The sequence below is a fragment of the Nothobranchius furzeri genome, chromosome 12 (genome assembly GCF_043380555.1).
Source record: "Nothobranchius furzeri strain GRZ-AD chromosome 12, NfurGRZ-RIMD1, whole genome shotgun sequence".
Classification (NCBI taxonomy): domain Eukaryota; kingdom Metazoa; phylum Chordata; class Actinopteri; order Cyprinodontiformes; family Nothobranchiidae; genus Nothobranchius; species Nothobranchius furzeri.
Genome location: NC_091752.1, coordinates 64908330 through 64915127, shown reverse-complemented (window position 1 = coordinate 64915127; position 6798 = coordinate 64908330).

The window sequence follows — 6798 nt, the reverse complement described above, 5'->3', positions numbered from 1 at the left end:
CAACATCTTAAGTTATTGAAAAACAACCTAACAACTGTTACTTATTGTCTGTTTTATTATAATGAGGATGTAAAAAGTGAACGTTTGTGATAATGCTATTTTCATATAAGGAGCTAAAGCGCTTAAAACTGACTTTGTGTTTTATTCCTTTTTAAAGAAAACTTGCAGCAGATGCTAACAGGCTAATTTTGGTAATCTGTTAGAATGTTTGATTCAATCTGTTTGGGTCGAAGCAAAATTTCAGATTGTTGTGGTGGAAGACGAAAAAATGACCTTAAAATACATTTAAAAATATAATTTCTGAATATAATCAGTCGCTCTGAGTTTTTTCATGCAAGCTGAACATAAATAGTCTCCTACACCTGTCTCCTGCATTAGCTTCTGATAAAAAATAGATGGTGAAACTGTAGGATTAGAAAAGCCTGACTGTGTGACATCACACTGTCACTTAAAGAGCATATTGCAGGTTAGAGACTCCATGAATGAATGTTTAGAGAAAAACAATAGAAACTCGTTTTAAACTTTTTTTTTACACATACATAAATTATTTAGGCTTTTAGAGTCATTTTTGTGAGAAAGTTGTTTTTTTGGCCAAACCAAGTGACGTCAGCTGAGGGAGTCCTGTTAGCTTAATCCAGAGAAAAGTATCGACTCTGACACAAAGGAAACTTTAAATGTTTATAATTCTCCTTCTGATGGACCAAAACCATAAAGTTGTGAGTTTGCGGCTCGCCCCAGAGAGCAGAAACAAACCAGAGGGAGAAATCATCGGCCAAAGCAGAGAGTGCTGCGATGTGAGGAGAATAGCAGGTGAGTCAACCATGTTAGCTTAAACTCGTGTGCTAGCATCACAACATTGTACAGATTACTATCGTGTTCCAGACAGTTACAATAGTATCGGTAAGTTAATATAATATTAATACTAATGAGCGTCTGTCAGCGGTCTCATACTCGTTAATATCCGTTCACCTAACGTAGTTTAGCACTTAGAGCGAGGGAGAGAGACGCCCGTCATCCGGTTCTGGAGCTCATGCGGGCTTCTGTGAGCTGGATCCGACCCAGACATGAGCGAGACAGTCGATGTGTGCTACAGAAGTCCGTCTTCTCAGCTGCACAATACGCCCTCAGGCACGGAGATAGAGGCGCTGTTTCTCTTATCTGGAAACCCGTGGACTCGATGTCCAGACAGGCTGGAGTTGGTACAGCTTTCACACTCTAGTTTATCAACATGAACACAGTCCAACACTAGTAAACACACACACTGACTGGGTAACATGACCTCTACCCTAAAACTAGCCTCTCCACACTGACAGGCAGCCTAGCTTCTAACTCCGTTTGGTTACGTCAGAGGTTCAGATTTAGAAAAAAGAGCCATTTTAGAAGTTTTGCTGAGAAAGGCCACTTTTATTAGTAAATTCTGCCAATGAAACATCCACAATGAGCATTTGAAATGGTATTTTTTGGACAGCATATTATTTGAATTAGAAAAATATTTTTTCCTGCAATTTGCTCTTTAACGTTCATGAACTCGCCCATTTTGACTCACCACGGGAAAGGCACTTGTTGGATTAGTGACCCAGAAACAGCAGAGAACGTCTCGGCCAGCGAATGCTAACTGTTAGCATTAGTGACTTCACCACACAGCAAAACTCCTCCAGGCTTGTGTTACTCGTGGAGTTGAAACATCACCGTTGCAGAGAAAACAAAGTCAGTGGAGTTTTGTAGCGCAGGAAAAAAAAGACTTTTGCTGAAGTCCCAAACTGGCACACCGGAGCTTTTTTTCCCCAGAGTATGACTCACAAGGAATTCATTCTTACTAGAGACCACTGCAAATGTATTACAAATATGAGTAATGTTGACCTTTAGGTAAAAGTACTAAAGTAAAGTGTTTCAAGGCAAATTAAAGTACTATTACCTTCAGAACTGCAGTCCGGGAGCGTGCTGCCATTCTCTATCAGACTGGGGGAGGGGTGGGTGTCAGACAAAATACTTCTTAGATAATGTAGTGGAGTAAAAGTAAAAAAAGTAGGTGTTGAGAAAATTACTTAAGTCAAGTACAAATACAGAAAAAATGTCCTTAAGTACAGTAACAAAGTACTTGTACTTAGTTACACTCTATCAATGGGAAATGGAATAAAATAGGTAAAATTTGACTAGAAATATCAAATAACACCAAATTAAAACTGAAATTAAATAACAAATGCATGTTTCTACTAAAATTAAAAGTAAACATTTAAAACAAGTCATGAATTGATACGATGAGTTGAGGCTGTTGCTGTTTTAATCAAATTCTTGTTCACAAGTGGGGTCACGTGTTTGACCCTTTGTTCCTTTGTGGGTTAGAAGTTTGGGATCCACTGCTGTCGGACGAGTGCTCATCTGAGCTTTGATGGACTGTGAACGGGTCGTGCACTTCAGCATGAACACGTTTGTGAGAACGTGGTCGGGTCGACACCTGTCAGTAACTCTGGAATCAGATGATCTGCTAACATCGCTTCACACCTGGAAGCAGCAGCATGCACGTCTGCAGCGGATTTCAATTTCTTACCTTTGCACAAACATTCCTATCTAATTAATTTAGATATAAATGTATATACATATTCTTATCAAGTAAAGGGCAGGTAGCATTAACAGAAAACTTAGTTTGTGGAATAAATGAGTCAACAATTTTTTTAGCCCAGTTTGCAAAAAGTGAAAGTTGAAACTCTGGGTGAACTCTGGCACACACTCGTCTGAAAGTTTGTTTTTCACGCTCTCTACTCTTGGCTTCAGAAACAGCCCACTCAGCAGCCGGTGACACAGCGATGCCTAAACGCATTCGTACAAGGAAGGATTATTTAAAGACAATTTGACATAAATATTGTGGGTCTAGGATCAGTAAAAACAAGAAATGTAGATTACTGATTCATTTCCTTGTTTTTTAACCCCCCAACACACACACACACACACACACACTTGCGCATATGTAGCACCTTAAAGCCGTTCTACTGTCGAGCTCACACGGGCGTTCGACTTCCAAACAGCAGGCCCTGTACAAATTCAGCATGAAGGTGGGATGCCTGTATTTTCGTGGGCGTTTGTGCAGGTTCCTGTCCCCTGCAGACCTCAAATAAGAACAAAGAGAAGACATGCGTGGTCGCTTGTTGACTGTGACCTACACACAAAAGGAATGGGATCCTTCGTGGCTCACTGAGCCTAAAAGATGTTGGGTCTCAACTACTGACTGACAAGAATAGTTTAGTAATGGTCATATATAGAAAAAAAAACCCAGCACTAAACCTGTCTGACAAAACAACAGCGTGGAAACAACACCAGTGGGTTTGACTCATGGTGATGCTTCAGTTACACATTAGTTTGGTTCACAAAACACTTCAGAACCAACTTCAGATTCACTGACAACATTTAGCTACCAGGAGATTCAGATTTAGAGATAGCCAACACACACTTCCTGTTTCAATTCAATTCAATTTTATTTATATAGCGCCAAATCACGACAAGAGCCGTCTCAAGGCACTTCACATAATAAACATTCCAATTCACAGTTCATTAAGCCAATCAGAAATAATGTGTCCTATATAAGGAACCCAGCAAATTGCATCAAGTCACTGACTAGTGTCAGTGACTTTACAGCAATCCTCATACTAAGCAAGCATATAGCGACAGTGGAGAGGAAAACTCCCTTTTAACAGGAAGAAACCTCCAGAGGATCCTGGATCAGTATAAGCAGCCATCCTCCACGACTCACTGGGGATCGAGAAGACAGAGCAGACGGAGACACACACACACACACGCACGCACGCACGCACACATGCACACACGCACACATGCACACACACACACACACACACACACACACACACACACACCAAGCAATGTGTCTATGGTTACATTGTGATTTCTTAGTAAATATTCTATTTGGTGAGAGATAAACTTTATTGTATTTATCCTAGTTAATCTATTGTTAAACGGGTAAACTACCAGTAGCACATTCAACGTCAAGGAAAGCAAAAAGTTATTATCAGGAGAAGGAGAAAGTTTAAGTGGTTAGCAGCATTGTGCTAGACGATGGCCCCCTCCATGAGGCCACCACAGCTCAGCAGAACATCACTGTAGCTTCTTCTGGGGAGAAAAACACTTCCTGTTTTTGCTCTATACGTTTTAAAAGGTAAAGTCACACTGGTGTGTGAAATTTGTTCTCCCCATTCGACCCATCCGCTGGTGGAGTGGTGAGCTGCAGACACGGCCGTGCTCGGGAACCTTTTCGTGGTTTAACCCCCCCGATCTAAGCGGGAGGCATTGGGGCCCATTTTTAATGTCTTTGGTATGACCCGACTCTGGATTTGAACCCACAATCTCCCAGTCTCAGGGCGGACACTCATACCACTCGGCCACCAAGCTGGTTCAAACAAGCCGTTCAGCTTGGGATTGAATCCCGGACTCATAGGACGTCTTTTCGAATGACCAATCCACGAAGCTCTAGCCCCCCCCCCCTCCCCCCCCCCCGCCAAATGATGAAATGATTAATTACCCACCCTGGTGCCTTTCTAAGTCAGAGGACTCCAAAGCACTTTCTACCACAGCCAATCATTCAGCCAGTCAAGCACACATTCACTCACTAGAATGTTGATTTCACTGTTCAGAACAACAAAGGAAGAAACAGAAGCCTTACTGTCTTTGCTGCACTGGGCGACATCTCTTAGCCAAAGCTGAAGTGTGCCTGTTTCCCCAGATGTACAGTTGTGTGGAAGCAGGAGGCCATTGAAGGAGGCCACACGAGCATCTGTGTGATGCCTCGTATGCCCTACACCTGCTTCGTTTTTCCTGTTTTTATAACTCTGGCCAACACCGGGGACATGCTGTACACTGACGTCTCCATGACAACATCAAACGGATTAAATCAAATCCTTAAACACGCAAAGTTCTAAGGTTCAGCTGAACAAACCAATCTGTTTCCTCCAAGACACAATACCCTTCTGGTGTGAATCAGAGGAGAAGGAATCCGACCATTTCCAGTAGAGGTATACGTACCAGTCCACTACTGCAATGAAGGCAAAAAAAAAGAAAAGAAAAGGCCGAACACCTTTGGGAGCACGGTGTTCTGGTCTGTCTTTGTCAAAGAGCTCTTCTTTTTCATCAGACAGGAAGTTGTACTGTTCAGTGAGCTCAAACACAGGAAGTTGACTTCAGGAAGCCTGGAACTCCAGCATTGTAGTCTCTCAACACAGCTATCCCACTTTAGAACAGCTTCACAGACACACAGTTCATGTAATTCACTCACACCTGGCTTCAGAAGCTGACAAAGCCTGGCAACACCCCCCTGGCCGAACAGAATGTGAGAATGAACACACCAGTAAATGTGATGTCACTGTGAAAATGTGTGTGTGTGTGTGTGTGTGTGTGTGTGTGTGTGTGTGTGTGTGTGTGTGTGTGTGTGTGTGTGTGTATGTGTGTGTGTGTGTGTGTGTGTGTGTGTGTGTGTGTGTGTGTGTGTGTGTGTGTGTGTGTGTGTGTGTGTGTGTGCTGCATGTATAATTCATCTTCAAAGGAATGAAATGAATTTGGTCGAAACAGAACAACTAAATTCATGAACTACTGTTTACCTCTCTGTCCATTTCACAGGTTTAGACCGAGGATTTAGTGGAGTTCTGATTTAGTCTCTTGGATTTATGGTCAGGACAAAGTGACAGAACAATCTCGACCTCCAAAAGGCGGCTTTTCCTGGACACACTTGATAGGGAGCGTTAAAGGCCCCGTGAGGTAACCCTAACCCACTTAGACAAGCAAAAGGAACCACATCACTCCGGTACTGGTAACCCTGCACTGACTCCCAGTTTGATTAAGGATGGACTTTGGTCAACTGCGACGGTTGTGGTAAAATTTTAATAAAAAGCTATGATTAAAAAAATAAATACCTCGACTGGGCATTTAGAGGTTTGCAACATGAATGTACAGTTTTTCCTTTAAAAGCTATATATATATATATATATATATATATATATATATATATATATATATATATATATATATATAAATTAATCAAATTTTAATTTAGCCGGGCACGACACTGAGTTTATGTTTACATCTACCGGCTACTAGAGGGCACAGTTGTGCTAAAAAGTCTGCTTGGCAAGGCGAGGCTGGGACTGTGTAAAATGGTGGACTTGACAAGTCCAGCAGCTGATTCTGAGCCCCGAAGATGTTCTAACAGTAAATATTGTTGTAAAATAAACATATTAGTAGAAATGGTACGATTTGTCACTGGACACAGTTCTGGCTGGGCAGTAACTTGTTAGAAGTGAACCAACACCCCCGATGGCTGTAAAATTGTTTCTGTTGCTGCAGCTACCACCTTGAACCACTAGATGACGCCAGAGGGTTCGTGTTCCATATTCAACCCTTAAGGCTGAGGTTCACTACAAAACCATTTTTTTATTTTTATTTCTGATTATAATTGGTGACTACGAGTTTTTCTACATCTATGTCCTGCATTTGCTTCTGATAGATAATAGAGTTATGTGGAGAGACATTTGAAAAGCCTGGCAGATCTACGCCACACTGTCGCTTAATCTTCACGGACTCACCCATCTTTTCTCGCGACGGGGAAGGCTGTTGTTGGTTTAGCATCCAGAAAACAACAAAGAACGTCTCGGCTAGTAGAAGCTAACTGTTAGCATTAGCAACTCCACCACACTGCAAAAGCTCCTTCAGGCTTGTGTTATTTGTGGAGGTAAAACATCAGAGTTGCAAAGCAAATTGTGCCAGTGGTAGAGTCCTGTTGCTGTTATCCAATCAGAGGCA